This window comes from Pyrus communis, chromosome 15, assembly GCF_041283825.1.
Source record: "Pyrus communis isolate YQ-2024b chromosome 15, ASM4128382v1, whole genome shotgun sequence".
Taxonomy (NCBI): domain Eukaryota; kingdom Viridiplantae; phylum Streptophyta; class Magnoliopsida; order Rosales; family Rosaceae; genus Pyrus; species Pyrus communis.
In genome coordinates this window covers 26,157,896-26,174,050 of record NC_142579.1, presented here as the reverse complement: position 1 = coordinate 26,174,050, position 16,155 = coordinate 26,157,896, and positions in this window count along the sequence as shown.

Genomic DNA, 16,155 nt, shown 5'->3' with positions numbered 1-16,155 from the left:
TGCCTTATATGTACATGCTTCACTCCCTATAGCTTAAGGCCTTTTTGGGAACTTCTGATACCATAAGAACTCCGAAGTTAAGCGAGTTTTGGGCGAGAGCAATCCTAGGATGGGTGATCCCCCTAGGAAGTTCTCGTGCTGAAACCCAAAAACAAAACCATAAGAGAATGGTAAGCCTAGAGCGGACAATATCGTGCTACGGCAGAGTCGAGCTGGGATGTGACACAAATACTATACTAGTTTATTTTAATTTTGGACAACAACATGTTAAGTAAAATTTATCCTAGTAATGATAATAAGGAACTCTCATAATAAAAATAAATAATGACTAAAACTTTTTTTTTTTTTTTAACTTATATAGAATGATAATACAAAACTATATATTTAATATAGAATATATTGTATATATGAATATGGCTATTGTATTTTATAATAAATCTTTTAGTAATTAAACTTTAAAATTATCAAAATAATTTTTTTCTTAACGGGTTACCCACGTGTTAACCGCATGTATACCTGTTAAGAACCTATTATTAATGGATCACCCGATAATGACCCGATTAATTATCATGTTGACCCGAAATCCGTTACTTTTGTGTCGTGTTACCGTGTCGTGTCAGAAACTGCTAGGTCTAATTAAGATGGTGTACTAATTAACGTCTGGCCTAATGCACTCGTCTTTTACGTACTAATGTGAATCTAACCAAATATAAATGGCTCAAGCATCTTCCCCAAAGATGCTGCCCACATTAAGAGAGAGATATCTTCTAACATTTTGTCTCATTGCCGTAAAAGTCTTTTACGTACCATTGTGAATCTAACCAAATATATATGGCTTAAGCATAAAGCATCTTCCCAAAGATGCTCCTAACATCACGATAGAGATATAATTCTAATATTTTGTCTCATTGTCGTCTTTTATGTACCAATATGAATTTAATCAAATATATATGGCTTAAACATCTTCCCCAAAGATGCTCCTAACATTAAGAGAGAGATATCTTCTAACATTTTGTCTCATTGAAAAATTACATTGTTCATAAAAATAAATAAAAAGTTAAAAAAGCCAAAAAAGTATACAGAAAATGCAAACCTCTATCACCCCGCAACTCATACGAATCACCAATTTTTCAAATTGTACATCATAGAACATTCTTACAAAATAATCAAATCGGAAATATTTAAGGCATCCAATTAAGTTCAAAGAAATTGATGAACACTTTGTTTTAAGAAAACATTGAAATTTCATCGTGATAATTAAATAGGCAAATGGTTTTAGATTGAATTGAATGGATGATCTAAGAATGAAGACTTACAAAATTTGCATCATTAAAGTTCGATGTGGAGTGAGATCCACAACTAATTTGCATTTTTTTTGAATAAAATGAGAATTTCTTCCCTTAAAGGCGCACACATATATATAGGGATAGGATCAAGGGACAAATATTTAAACAAACATTTTTACATTTCTTTGTAGCCTTTAGATTTTATAGTTTTCAACGGTCTAGACTAAGGGGGTGTATTCAATTGGGAATTGAGAGATTTTAATGGATTTATAAATCCAAGGATTTTTATGGAGTTTAAATGATTTGTAGAGATTTCATGTAAAATTTTGATTCAATTCCCTTGAAATCTCATGGGGAGAGGTGAGATTTGTGAATGCTTAAAATACACTACAAAATCTCTCCAATTCCCTCTAAGTCCTCAACTTTTCCAAATTCTTTAAATTCTAATTCTAATTGAATACACCTGGAATGTTATAAACTTCTTTAAAATTCTAATTGAATACACTCGGATTTCTAAGGATTTTAATAAACTATCTTCAAATCCTGATTGAATACACATTGAATTTCAAAGAATCATTTAAAATCCTGATCGAATATCCCTGGATTCATTAAAAAAATTAAAATCCCTCGAAATCCCAATTGAATACACCCTTGTAAGAGTGATGTGAAGAGTTTTAAACATTAATTGACTTAAATGATGATGTGGATAATAATTAATAAGGAAAATGCTAATCTAAATTAAAAACAAATATCTAATAGAATAAAACTAAGAAAAAAAAACAAATAACATTTGAACCCTAATAACAAAAAAACATGAAATCTATCCTTTGCCAATAAGGTCTGCAATGCCTCCCTTCTTTCATTTTATGAATAATAATAATAATAGTGATGAACGCTTCCCAATCTTACATGGTTTGAACGCTTCCCAACAAGTGATGAAATTGGCGTTGGAACTTGGTCAATACAGTTTAGTTTTCTAACCCCGCATGGCAATAAAGGCCCAAGCCTTGGCGGACTTCATAGCGGAATTTACGCCTAGCATAGGCAATGCAACAAAGTGGCCTAACAATACCCCAGAAGCAACCGAGCACACCTTAGTCACGCCTACTTCCCTAATGGAGACTTCTGGCATTTGTATGTCGATAATGCATCCAACTATAAAAGCTCTAGAGCATGCATGGTCCTTGTGTCCCCAGACGGTTCAATGCTCGAGCAGGCGATCATTCTAGGCTTCAAAGCATCCAACAATGAAGCAGAGTATGAAGACCTACTAGCAAGCCTCTGAATGGCAAAAGACTTGGCGCTGAAGAAACTCGCAATTCATTTTGATTCCCAGCTAATCAGCAACTAGACTACTGTGGAATACAAGGAAAAACATCCAAGGATAGTGCCATACCTAGAAAAAGGTACGCAAGGAACTTGAGGCATTTTAGACTTACACTCTTACTTAAGTTTCGTAGGCTGACAACGCCTATGCGAACGCACTAGCCGGCCTAGGCTTTACCCTCGACTACTAACTCAAACGCTCTATAACTGGCAAAGTTCTATTATAGAGTACTTGGTCAATGGCACACTCCCTACTGAAAGGTTGGATTCTAGAAAGCTCCAAATAATAGCAGTACGCTACTATATGTGGAAAGACATTCTTATCCGATGATCCTACACCGGACCACATCTCCGCTACCTAGCGCCTCCAGACGACCTAATGGTTCTAAGCTCAATCCATGAAGGCATTTGTGCAAAATCACTCCAGAGGCCAATCCTTAGCACAAAATGCTCTAAATGCAGGCTATTATTGGCTTACCATGCATCAAAGCGTTAAGGAGTTAGTACAAAAGTACGATCGCTGCTAACGTTGTAAGCCGGTACTAGCACTACCTGCCAATGAGCTACACCCGCATACGAGTCCTTGGCCGTTCATTTAGTAGGTAATCGACTTGGTAGAGCTAATGCCGCCCACTATTAGGGGCAGAGGTATGATGATCGTGGTAACCAATTACTTCACTAAATGGGTAGAAGCAGAGTCCATGACAACAACGACTCAGACGGACATAGAGCGCTTCATATAGAGGAATATCATTTGCCGATTTAGCATTCCTTAATCCATCGTCACCAACAACAGCTCGCAATTCGTGGGCAAAGATTTGGTGAAGTTCTTCCAAAAGTATGGCATCAAGCAACACATGTCCACGCCAAGATATCCTTAAGGCAATGGGTAGGCCAAAGTATCTAACAAGACGATCCTCGACTACGTCAAGAAATCCCTCACCGACAAGAAGGGAAACTGGACAGACGAACTTCCCGGATGTCTATGGGCATATCGCACCACCAAAAGATGAGCAACCGGTGAGACTCATTTCTCTTTGGCATTTGGTTCGTAAGCAATCATTCCTCCCAATATCATCCTGACAAGTATCAGCACTCTACTACCAAGTATTGAGCAGAACAGTAAGGAGATAGCCATAAGCTTAGATCTAGCAGAGGAGAAACACGAGCAGATCATCACTCACATCATAGCCTATCAGTAGTAGCTTCTTTCCAACAACAACAAAAGGGAAAAGATCTGGAAGTTCCAACCCAGAGATCTAGTCCTAAGAAATACCTTCATCACTGCCAGCAGAGAAAGCTCCAAAAAGATTGATCCCATCTGGAAAGGTTCGTACAAGATCAGCAAAGTAGGTGGCAAGGGCAATTACACCCTCGCCAGCATGAACGAAAAAAAAATCGAAAAACAGTGGAACGCCTACGATCTGAGGAAGTACCATGTGTGACCTCTCACTACATTAAAGCCTGATGAACTTGAGCATCTCAACGGGCACCACCTCACGATCCGAGGATTATCAAATTGTTATGCAGTCTCTACTTTACAGCTACGTTTTCGTTCCTTTCACTCGTTTTTCAATGAGGAATTTAGAAGTAATTTACAACTTGGCTTCAGTACATGTTTACAACAACTGACCACTCATGCACTTCAAAAGAATACCGCACCCCTCGAGAGACCAACCATGCTCTCCAGTGCGAGAATGTAAACTAATTCCCTGACACCCACATAGGTCTGCTCTCCAAAGTGGGAGGATAAAATCTACACTCCAAATATCTAGACGTGGATGAGTCGGGCTGCCCTAGTATAACTAGATGCACAATGGCTTACGCCGGGATTCCTAGAAGTAGCCACAATGGTCTTTTTCAAGACTTAGCTAATTGAAGGATTTGGATCTCTTGGCCTAATTCATGGGGAACCGGGCTTCAGAGATGGAGGGGGAACATTACACAATATGCCCTATGGACGGCTGCCATTGAACCTTAAAGTTGCTACCAAGTGCACTAAGGTAGCCTACAGTTTCCAGAAGACTGCATACAACTTGCCATTCGAAAAGTAAGTCATTTTAAACTTATACAATCGCACGTTTCTGTGAAAGCCAAAGCTAATAACCAAGTGGTGACGTGAACTCGTCTATTTCTTTAAGTAAGGCGTCCGGCTACCGACCCTATCACTAACAACTTTGCAAAGTTCTACACCAACACTTACGGCTACATAAGCTACACAGGCCTATCTGCTTATAGAAAAGTAGCACGTCTGCCACTGGTCTATAAAGCCTAAGGTTAGGGCATGAACAAAAGAAGCGAAGATGGAAAAAAAAGAAGGAAGCAAGTTTATTAAATTTTCTAGCAAAATTGATAAACAACTAGCAAAGACTGAAAGAGTTCAAGTGAAAAGCAACAAGGAAAACAAAGAAAATCCTAACGACTACCTAGAAAACTACACTTCAACAGCTTAGACGATCCATGACTACTTGGTTGCTACACCCTTAGCAGCGACACCATCCGACGCTTCACCCGCGATTACTCCAGCTTGGGCATCAACTTCTTCGACTACTTCACCAATGGAAACCTCGAAAGTAAAGGCAAGCAAGTCTTCCGGAGAAATGAAGAAGGTCTTGAAGTCTTTACCAGAAAACTCAAAGTCAAACGGTCGCCCAAAGGGATGGCTTACATAACCCAGCTTGTAGAAATCAGCTTGACACTAAGTAAGCAAAGCCTCGAACCCAGCATTCTTACCCTTCAACTACTCATTCTCCTCGAGCAAACCAGCACAGACCCGCTACATCTCCTCTATTTCCTTATTCAGACTATCATTGATCTTCAAAACACCTTGGAGTTTCAACACTTGAGGTTCAAGCCTATCAACGACCTTCTTGAAGTGGATCATTTGGTTGTAAGCAATGATCAATTCTTCATCATTTGTGTAAGCAGCGGAGTGGAGCTCAGAGACAGGACGCTTAAGGTCTTGAATTTGAGGTATGTAACACCCGATCTCCTTCTCTGCACTTTTATACTTTACTTGGATCGTGCCAAGCCTAGTTTTCAAACCCACGATCTTTTGGTGAGCGGTGTCAAGCTGCAGAGAAATAGGGGCAAAGATATTAGATCTCTTCAAAGAAGTAAGCTCAGATTCCAACTTCTTGACTTTCTAGGCCGAGGAGTAAGGTTCGACTGCCACAGTTCTTGCCACCTCTTTGGCAGCCTTGGTATTCTCTTGATCAAGGAACATAGATTCGATTACTAGAATCGCCATTTTCTGCATCATAGTCAGCATAGCAGTTCTCCTGTACTCAGTTGTATGCTTCGCAAAGGAACTCGGGCCAACAATCCATTTAACGCCATCAACAAACTTGGCACACACATCCATGTCCTCGAGTAGGTTTAACCTTAAAAGCACACAAATCTCAGCAGTTTTCCAGGAAACAGACTTGGTGGATTTCTCACAACTGCCTGTATGAGCAGCCTCATTCTTCTTAGTAGACAAATCAGTCTCATCAGCAGAGGGAACGGGTTTTGGCACCACTTTAGCAGACAAAGGCACCTTGTCACTCTTCATAGTAGCAAGTCTCTCCAAAGGTGAACAGACTTAGCCCCAGACGGACGTTTTAACACAAATTTTGGCACTAGAGGCGCGGATGAACTCTTACACTAAGCAATCATGTCAGCAATCGAACTAGCCACCTTTGGAACATCAGGCGTCACTGGCAAGGATCTAGTAGCCTCATCCTTCTTACCTTTAGGAGAAGTCAAGTCAATCAGAAGCTGGGGGGTAGCCGACGAACCTTCACAAGCAACAGAAGAAGTCTTTGGCTTTTTCTCAACTGACATCTTTTGAGCAGCTAGTGAAGGTCTATTTTTCCCAACTTCACTTACAACGGGCTCCATAACGGTGATCGAAGGAGCTAATGCCTCTACCATGATCATTTTTATCTCATCTCTTGAGGGCATCCCACCTTTTTCCCTACAAAGAGAACTAAGCAACCAACACTACTGCCGGTACTCGGAAAGGGATACCTGGAGCGACATGCACTTTCTTCATGTCCGGAGAAGTCTTAGGAGTTGAGCCAAACTCCGAATCTACAAAACCAGCTGGAGACAATCAAGAAATTGGAAAGCAACTTAGCACAAATACACAACAGCCTAGAGATTAAGTAGCCTACTTACCGGATATGAAGATCATTGGAACACGCAGCTTGGGGGAAAAATCAGATTCTCATTCTCCACTTATCTCCAAAGTCTCATTAGCCCAGTCATGATCTTCCTTGCTCGAATGATCGAAGAGCCTATGGCGAAACCACAACTGCCCAACTTCCTCAATGTGGCTTATGTCAAAGAATTACCAAAATTCGTTAGCGGTTAGATCTAAGTTAAAGAATTAGCTTAGATCGAGGAATCCCACCATCACACTAACCGCATTCAGAGAACATTGAGCGAGCACATATCTCATGAAGCATAACACTTCTTAGAAGAAACACGGCATAGGAAAAGTAAACCCCAACAAAAAATAGTAGGAGTGACACTTGATGGCTCTCCGAGCCCCATTGCATGGCTCACGGCTACTACCATCCTTGACACACTTTACACGCACTCCTGACGGCACAGCGTGCCTATATGCCTCAAGGAAGTCTCTAAACAAGTCATCGGAGCTAATTTTGAAGTGAGCAACCTTGAAGTAACCAACCTTGCTTAAAGACCCGCCTTGACGATACAATGATGGGACACCATCATCGTTCTTCTCGCTCGAGGAAGACATGCTTAAGGAAATTCTTCAAAGACGCAAAGAACATTCGTTAGACAGCTGCTTCCCAAAAAAAAAAAAAAAAAAAAAAAAAAACAAAAAAAAAAAAAAGAAAGAAAAAGGAAAGGGCACGACACAACAGGCCCCATGGCCCAAAAAGGTCTTTCGACCTCTTTTTCTTTTCTCGGAAGTGGGCCCAAGCCAGCCATCACATCAGGCCCCTTGCCCTAAAGTCGTCCCCCAAACCGCAAGAACCTAGTAACCATGCCAAGCTTCGTGTCCTAGTCCGATTTCTTGGCCCAAAAAGCCTCTCGGCCTCCTTGTTCTTCTTTCCCAGGCAAGGACCCGAGCCCAGCCATTAAAATAAAAAAATAAAAATAAAAAGAAAGAAGGGAGGCCCTCGCTTCCCTGGCCTATCACCAGTGGCCTGAGCTCCAACCCTGACACAACATCACGACGCCCTAGCGCCCAGACCCGAGCCGAAGCCATACCAAGCCACACATGGCAACAACCTTGTCGCGGCTTCCCAGTCAACTTTTCACACCTCTTCGACCCTCGTCGAGCCAAATTTCAAGCCCGAAGGCTCCTAAAATAAATTAAGAATACAAGAAAAATTAAATTTTCTTACCTTGAAGCGCTGTGAAGACGAAACAAGCAACGAAAGATGATCATTTGCATGAGCAAGATGTAGAAGATTGCTAGAGGAGGGGAAACAAATATCCTCTAAGCTTTCTCTTTCTTGTAGGGAAAAATAAATGGCTCTTCAAAGTTGATTTAATAATCTACTTAAGGTAGATTTAAATAAGCTTTAAGAGAAATTTATTTCCCTTTTCTAGAAGGATCTAATTTCCAATTAAAGAGGGGATCAACATCAAAATAGGAAACAATCCTATGTTTCCTAAAGCAAGAAGATCTCTACACCTGTTGCCTTTTCTTGCGAACAGCCTAACAAGTGTGGGGGCATTTGTGGAAATAATCGAGAAAAATATGGAGGCGACATATGGATTCTAGGGTTAAAAAGACAAAATTACCCTCGAGGCATACTAAAGCTTCTACACGCAAGCAGCGGACAATCATGGCTCAATCAAGGTCAAAAGTGATCAAAATAGGTATTTATTCAAAATCTATTTCATCCATCCTCATCAAATCTTCCTCACAGCTTAACTCCCAAATTATTTCTTCCAAATTATATTCTCCAAACACTTTTCCATCAAAATTCTAACTTTGGCATTGAAGGTTCTTCGGCCAAAGCCCCTCCCCCCCCCCCAAAAAAAAATCAATGTGGGTGCGTGAGGCTCTTGGTCTTGACCTAAGGTGTTAATTGTTTTTGCAGGTGCATTTTTGTCCAAGAACAAGAAGGAAGAAATTTGCATCCACATATGTGTAACTAATTCCTACTGCGAGGCCATGAGCCTTAGCATGAATATGTGATTTTCTTGATTTGCTTATAAATAGATGCATGGTTGTTTTGAATTATTAATCAATGGTGTAAACTATCTAATTGACTTAGTGTTTGGCCACCAATAGGGTAATTAGACAACTAATTTGATGCAATTTCTGTTGGAACATCACCCAGAAATTAAGGAGGGCTTCTTGTGATTAGTAATTGTAAATTCATTTAAGGTGAACATCACGCTCTTAAAGGTTGCATGGTTTTTCCAAGGGTTTTCACAAAACTAACTGAGTCTTGCATGTTTATATTTGATCCGAACGTCACAGACGGGTTGCATGTTAGATATACGTTTTTGCTTGAACATCACAAGGAAAATATGCATTAGGAAAACCTAACCTTCAAGGTATGCATGTGGAAATTCATAAGTAATTGGTAAGATTACATAGGCTTGTTAATGGTGATGGCTAAACCCTAGTCTTTCCCATAATTGTTTTCTTCTAAAAAACCTTTCTCTTGCTTTGTTACAGTTTTCAACAAATCTAAAACCTTTGATAAAAATATGTTTAAATAATTAATTAAGAGTTAGTTTAATTACAAATTAGCCACACAATCCTTGTGGAGAACGATCTTGCATGAGCGATTATACTACGATTACATTGTACTCTTGCAAGTATTTTAAGTAATTTTAACCCCATTTGAGTAGGTACTAAAAATCATGTCACAAAGCCTGCTTGTCTATCCAACGAACAGAGCTTGCATCCACATCTGCTTGTTGGCAAACTAAATTTGTTTATCACCATAAGTTTGATGGGGAGAGTTGGAAAATAATAAGTTTAGGATTTGGGCTCAACCCGTTCATATTAGGTTTTCGTTTTAGAGATTAAAGTTTAGTTTATTATAAATAGGATGCTTGCTATTCACTTATCAATAAGTCAGTCACAATGTAGTCCATTGGAGTTATACAACTGTCGCGGCGAATTTGTAATGTTTCTTCGTTTTCACAAGCATCCTTAGTTTTGTAATTCTTTTGTCCGTTTGTACATTATGCACTCTAATTCTCAACTATAGGACCTTTTGATATTTCCTTGATCAGTAAAGTCTTGTTTTAAAAAACTATAGACGATGACTCCATAGATGGAATCGTACACCTTTCTTGTGAAGAAATGCAATGATTTTTTTATCAATGTCCATTTGCATACACTGTGTAATTCCAATATATATAATTTCCTTGGCTAGTTAACCAGAGAAGGAGTAACGCTACACGAAAGTTAAGGAGTCAGTAAAAACTAACACAAACAATTATTAAGGCATTTGTATGGTTAAAAGACATCAACCATGGTAGGTTGATAAGAAGACGCACGCTAGAACATCAACCCTAATGCTTATGCTAAGTGTGTCCAGATCAAAATTACTCACACAGTTTGCGGGTATCTTTTTTCCGGCCACTAATCACTTATCTTCAACTGCTACTCGACACTAATTATATTTCTATACGTAAAAAAATACACTAATAATATTTAAAGGCCAAGCAAACTAATTAAGAAAAGAGAAGACGACGGGAAAAGTGTGGGTTTGATGCTCTGATGAGTGCTGACAAACCTTGGCAAGGATGCAATCTATGCAAAATGTAAACCAAAAATTAAAAAAATTAAAAAATAAAAGAACACACACAATTTTGAGCATTCGGATAGCTCCCATTAATATTTTAGAACATTATTAGCTATCAACAAGATGCCTGAACATTCTTTGTTTAAAAAGTATAGATGATGATCTCAATGCTTAAATTAGTTGAATCCTTAAACTGTTAATAGCAGACACAGCTCTCTTTTCTATACTCAAATATTTGAATATTAATTTTTATAGTTTTAGATTATTATATTTGAGGGCAAAAAATCTCAATCAATAATGGGTCACTGATCAATTAATAAAATGACCTAAGATTGTTCTATTAATTTAATGTATATGGTAACTTTTGCTATAAACTTTTGGCCATTTGGTGTGACTTCTTTACATTTCTTAGTGTATATCAAAAGTACATGATGAATTGAAATATCTAGCTTCATGCACTCGTCTTTTAAATAGCAATATAAATCTAATCAAATATATAAACTTAAATCTTTCTCCCCATAGATGCTCCTAACAATAAAACAAAAAATTCCTTTCTAGGATGAGTGTTGAGTGATGATTGTTCCCTAAACCCTAAACCCTAAACCCTAAACCCTGCAAAAAAATTCCTATTCATTGGTATATAATAGCCCAATTTGCGTTATAATATATAAAGAATTGAAATATTTAACTTAATACTCGTCTTTTACATACCAATATGAACCTAATCAAAATGCTTTAACTTAAACTTGTATATTTACTTGTCTTCTATATACCTGGTTGAACCTAACCAAATATGTTTGAGCTTAATACTTGTCTTTTTAGTACTAATGTGCCTAATTAAGCCTTTTTCCCATAATGCTCCAAGTTACCATTAAAACAAAACCAAAAAGAAAAAAACTTCTAAGTTCTAACAATTTGACTTATTTGGAAGCAATTATCTATGAGAGGGAAAGTTGCAACCAGTTAGATTCAAAATCTAGGAACTTTTGCTAGTTTCTGTCAATGAGCTGTACATTCCTAATTAGTCTAAGTCAACTATTTGATTATGCAAGATTATAGGCTCATAATTACTTTCCTAGAATAGTTTCATAGGCTCTGTATATATAACCTTCCTATTGTTATACATCAATATCAATGAAGTATTATTTTTTACCCAATCTGAGATGGTATCCGAGCAGTCAATCATGACTGTGTCTTGACTTAACCCTACCAATCGCTTCTGCAAACAGCAACCGTCAACCGTCAACAAACCCAACACCAGCAAATCACTCAAAGTGTTCCCTTGCCTTTTTTCCCCCTCAACCTCTATTTCTTATTGCAAATCAGTTTGTCTTATTGTAATTCAAACGTTTCCCTTAGTCAAATCGGTTTGTCCACCTTCATCAAATCAGTTTGTCAAACCAGCCTATATTCCATCTACAACCTTCATGTGTAAGCCAATATCATGGCCAACAATGATGGGTCAGCAAACCCCAATCAATCCGTGGTGTCGGGAGGCTCCAAAACTACCACACAAATCGTCACTTTGTAGAGTGACACCTCCAACTTCTCCGCAAGAATCAAACTAGATGAGAATAAGTATTCTTTATGGCATCAAATCATAGAGATGAAGATAGTTGGGCGAGAAAAACATGGCCACCTGACTGGTGATATTGCCCAGCCTACAGACTCAGATCCCATATTTAATAAATGGCGTGCATCGAATTGCCAAGTCAAGAGTTGGTTGTTCGACGCCATGCAACCTAATCAAATTAAACGATTTATTAGTTATGACACAGCAAAGCAAGTCTGGGTTGCAACCAAGCAAACGTATTCAGATGGTGCTGATGAAGCTGAGATTTATGACCTTCACAAACGATCATTCATAATGAAGCAGACTGGTGCATCAGTTGCCAAATATTACAGTGAGCTCGCTGAGATTTCATAGGAGCTTTATTAATTAAGTCCAAGTACCATGGAGCATCCGAAAGATGTTGAGACTAGACGCAAGGAAGTTGATCATCTTATATTTATATATTTCTTGCCGGTTTGGACAATAATTTTGATCAAATCCGAGGAGAGATTTTGAGGATGGAGCCTAAGTCCAAACTTGAGGCATCATATGCACATATTAAATGAGAGAGTAACCGACAGGGAACTATGTCTGAAGCTGGTGGAACCTCCGATGCCACAGCCTTGGCTGCTGCAAGGTCCAAACAATCTTGGCTGAACAACTACAGTGTCGACTCTACTCGTAACGGGCCTCCAATAAAGTGTACTAAATGTTGTTTAGATAACCACACAACTAACGGCTATTATGAGATCATTGGTTATCCAGAATGATGGGTCCACAAAGGGCGAAAAAAGGATTCGACAAGAGCCTCATTTGCATCCGCTCAGTCATCTAAAGAGACTGCATCAGAACCTCTATCAAATCCGAAAAATGTTGACACTAGCGCTACTAATCACATGATATCTAGTTTTACTGGGTTGCATTCTACCAAACCATCAAGCCAAACACATATTGCCAATGCCAATGGAACCACCTCCTAAGTTATAGGAGAAGAGTCTTTATCTCTTACATCCTTATTAAGTCTTGATCATGTCTTAGTTGTCCTTTCACTCGACTATGACTTGTTATCTGTTCCTCAAATCATTGATTCCCTTAATTGCACCGCGTGTTTTTGGCCATTGTATTGTCTATTTCAAGATCTTCTCACCAGGGCCGTGATTGGATGTGGTACTAGGAGGGGAAAGTTGTATTATCTGGACTTGACAGACGACAACAGTAAGAGATTGAGTCATGCACATCATGTGAGAAAAGATAAGTCTATCAGGATGAAGAAAATTTGGCTGGCATAGATGATTAGGGTAAGAGATTCGAGATTTGTTTTCCCAGTTTGCTGAATCAGACTTTCATTGTGAAACTTGCATTTTGGCAAAAAGCCATCGTATTTCTTATCCATTAAGATTGAATAAAAGTTCTCTGCCTTTCATGATTGTTCATTCTGATGTTTGGGGACCATCACGAGTTCCCACTATTAGTGGTTTTAAGTGGTTTGTGACGTTTATTGATGATTGCACCCGGATGACCTAGGTTTTTCCATTAAAGCAGAAAAGTGAAGTCACCACCAAATTCAAGTTATTTTATCAATATGTTGCTACTCAGTTTGACAAGAAAATCACTACACTTCGATCTGATAATGGAGGAAAGTACGTCAAACATGACCTACATAATTTTTTAAGTCAACATGGTATTGTTCATCAAACCACATGTGTCTATACACCACAACATAATGGTGTCGCATAGCGTAAGAATAGACATATCTTGGAAGTTGTTCATGCCTTTTTATTTGAGGCCCGTATGCCTCATCATTTTTGGGGGGAAGCTCTTTGTTCTGCTTCTTACCTCATTAATAGAACACCATCCAGCACTCTTCAGTATCAAACTCCATTTCAAACATTGAACATTCTCCTCACCATGCCATTCACACCAAATCTCGAACCATATCTCTTTGGTTGTGTTGTTTATGTTCAAGTGTATCCACATCAGCATGGCAAGCTTGATCCATGTGCATTGCATTGTGTCTTTGTAGGGTATGCTGACACTCTATAAGTGTTTCCATCCTCCTACTCAGACTATGCATTTTACCGCAGATGTGAGTTCCCACGAGAGTAAGTTCTATTACTTAGGGGGAGTTTATGAGCATCTTCTACAGGGGAGAGCTCTATCTTTGCAGCAAATACTCAGATCATCCAAATTCAACAAAATGTTTTAGAATAGTTAGTGACCCTTTGTTTGTCAGGGGAAGAGTATGTCGAATGGCTTTCTTGAATGAACTCCTTAGTACTCAAAATGTTAGAAATGTTGGATGTTATAATAAAATGAGTGCATATATACATTACCCTGAAGAAGGAATAAATACTAAAATTAGGTGTGATTATGAGAAAATCTAGTAGAAACCATAAATTATTTTTCCAATTCTTATGTTATTTTATAGTGAACATTGAATTTAAAATCAATTGGACACCAGTTTCAACAATTAGAGGAGAAAGAGAGGGCTTAATGGGAGAGAGAGGCTAGGAATTCTTTAAACTATTAGGCAAAACATCAACCAGTAGGTCCTATACTTTCGTGCGTGACATCACTTAACCTAACACATAACATATATTGTTTGAGAGGATGCAATCATGCAATGAGCTATTGGACTAAAAGAGCACAGCTCCGGTTGCTTTGATGAACTCTGACATAAGTACATGGTCCTGGCCTCTATATAAATGATTATTTTTTATTCGTTTCATATTGTATTTGGCAATTAACATTTAAAAAGTATTCTACTTTGCAAAAGTACAGGTTAATTATTCCAACCATACCTCCAAGTTTTAATTTAATTAATACACTAACTAACATTTGGTCTTCCGTGGTTATTGTTTCTTGTTTACATTTTAACTTATTTGTCTTTATAGATGAGAATCTCTTATTTTGCGATGCCATTGGAATCTCATTCTAAATTTGTCTTCACATATACTATTGGTATATAATTATGTACATAATAGATACCGGTACCGGAACTTTCTTCAAGAAAATTATAAAAAGAACTTAAAATGTTTAGCTTAATACTAAACCAAATTTGCATCAGCTACTTATCTTTTTACTCGTGTTTTACGTACTAATATGATTCTAACCAAATAGTATATTAGCCTATTAATCCATTCTCCCCAAAGATGCTCCATATGAACATTAAAACAAACAACTTTAACATTTTGACTCATTTGAAAACAATTCTCTACAACATGCACCATTGCATCCGGCTGATAGATGAATTGACAATAATCTAGGTGTTGCAAAATAATAAGTTTAGGATTTAGACCCAGTCTGTTAGAATTAGATTTTCGTTTAGAAATTAGAATTTAGTTCATAATAAAATGTTTGTTATTCACTTGTGAATAAGTCAGTCACAATGTAGACCATTCGATTAATGTAGCCGTGTCCACGAATTTGTAATATTTCTCCATTTTCAATAATATTCTTGGTTTTGTAATCCGTTTGTTCATCTGTTCATTATGCGTACACTGATTCTCAACTTGGTATCAGAGCAGGTTCAATCCTTTGGGATTTAATTTGCTATGGATTTGTATCAGTTAGTCAGTGTGTAATTTATTCATGTCTTCTGCTTGTCGTTTTTCGGATTTGAGTTTACCCTGCATTCGTCACGTATCAGTTTGTCTATCGTCCTATTTTGCATTGTTTGGTTTGTTCTCGTATGAATCCGTAGAATTGTAGTGTTTTTTATTTTGGTAAGGAGTTATCATTGTTAGTTTTAAATTAGAAAATCTAGAGATCAAACCTGCTCAAACATCTGCAACAGAGTTGAGCCCGTCTGCACCCTCACCCAAGTCTACATATGTGACTGTTCGCATCGTACCATTTGCATCTCACCATGCTACCTGCTCACAATCTGACCAACCACACCGCCGCGTCTAACATATAGGCATCAAACCCACCGCTGCACCCACCATCTTTTGCCACACCTTTGTTGATTTGCACCAACCAGGTCTATTACGCTGCCGCGCTTCTTTTGCACAATAGAGGAGATGGAGTGGGTTTAGTGCCTCCCACGTCAACAGTTAATACACAAATTGAAAGATTTTTAAACGGAAGTTTGATATTACAATGAATTCGAAGTTAATGTATGATATTACAAGGTTTGAAAGATAAGATATGAATTTTTTATGTGACTGTTGACCCTAAAAATTACAAAGCCTACGTGGCGCGCAGGCCGAGTAACTAATGACCTAACTACGTTTTTCGGTTGATGCAAGGTGTG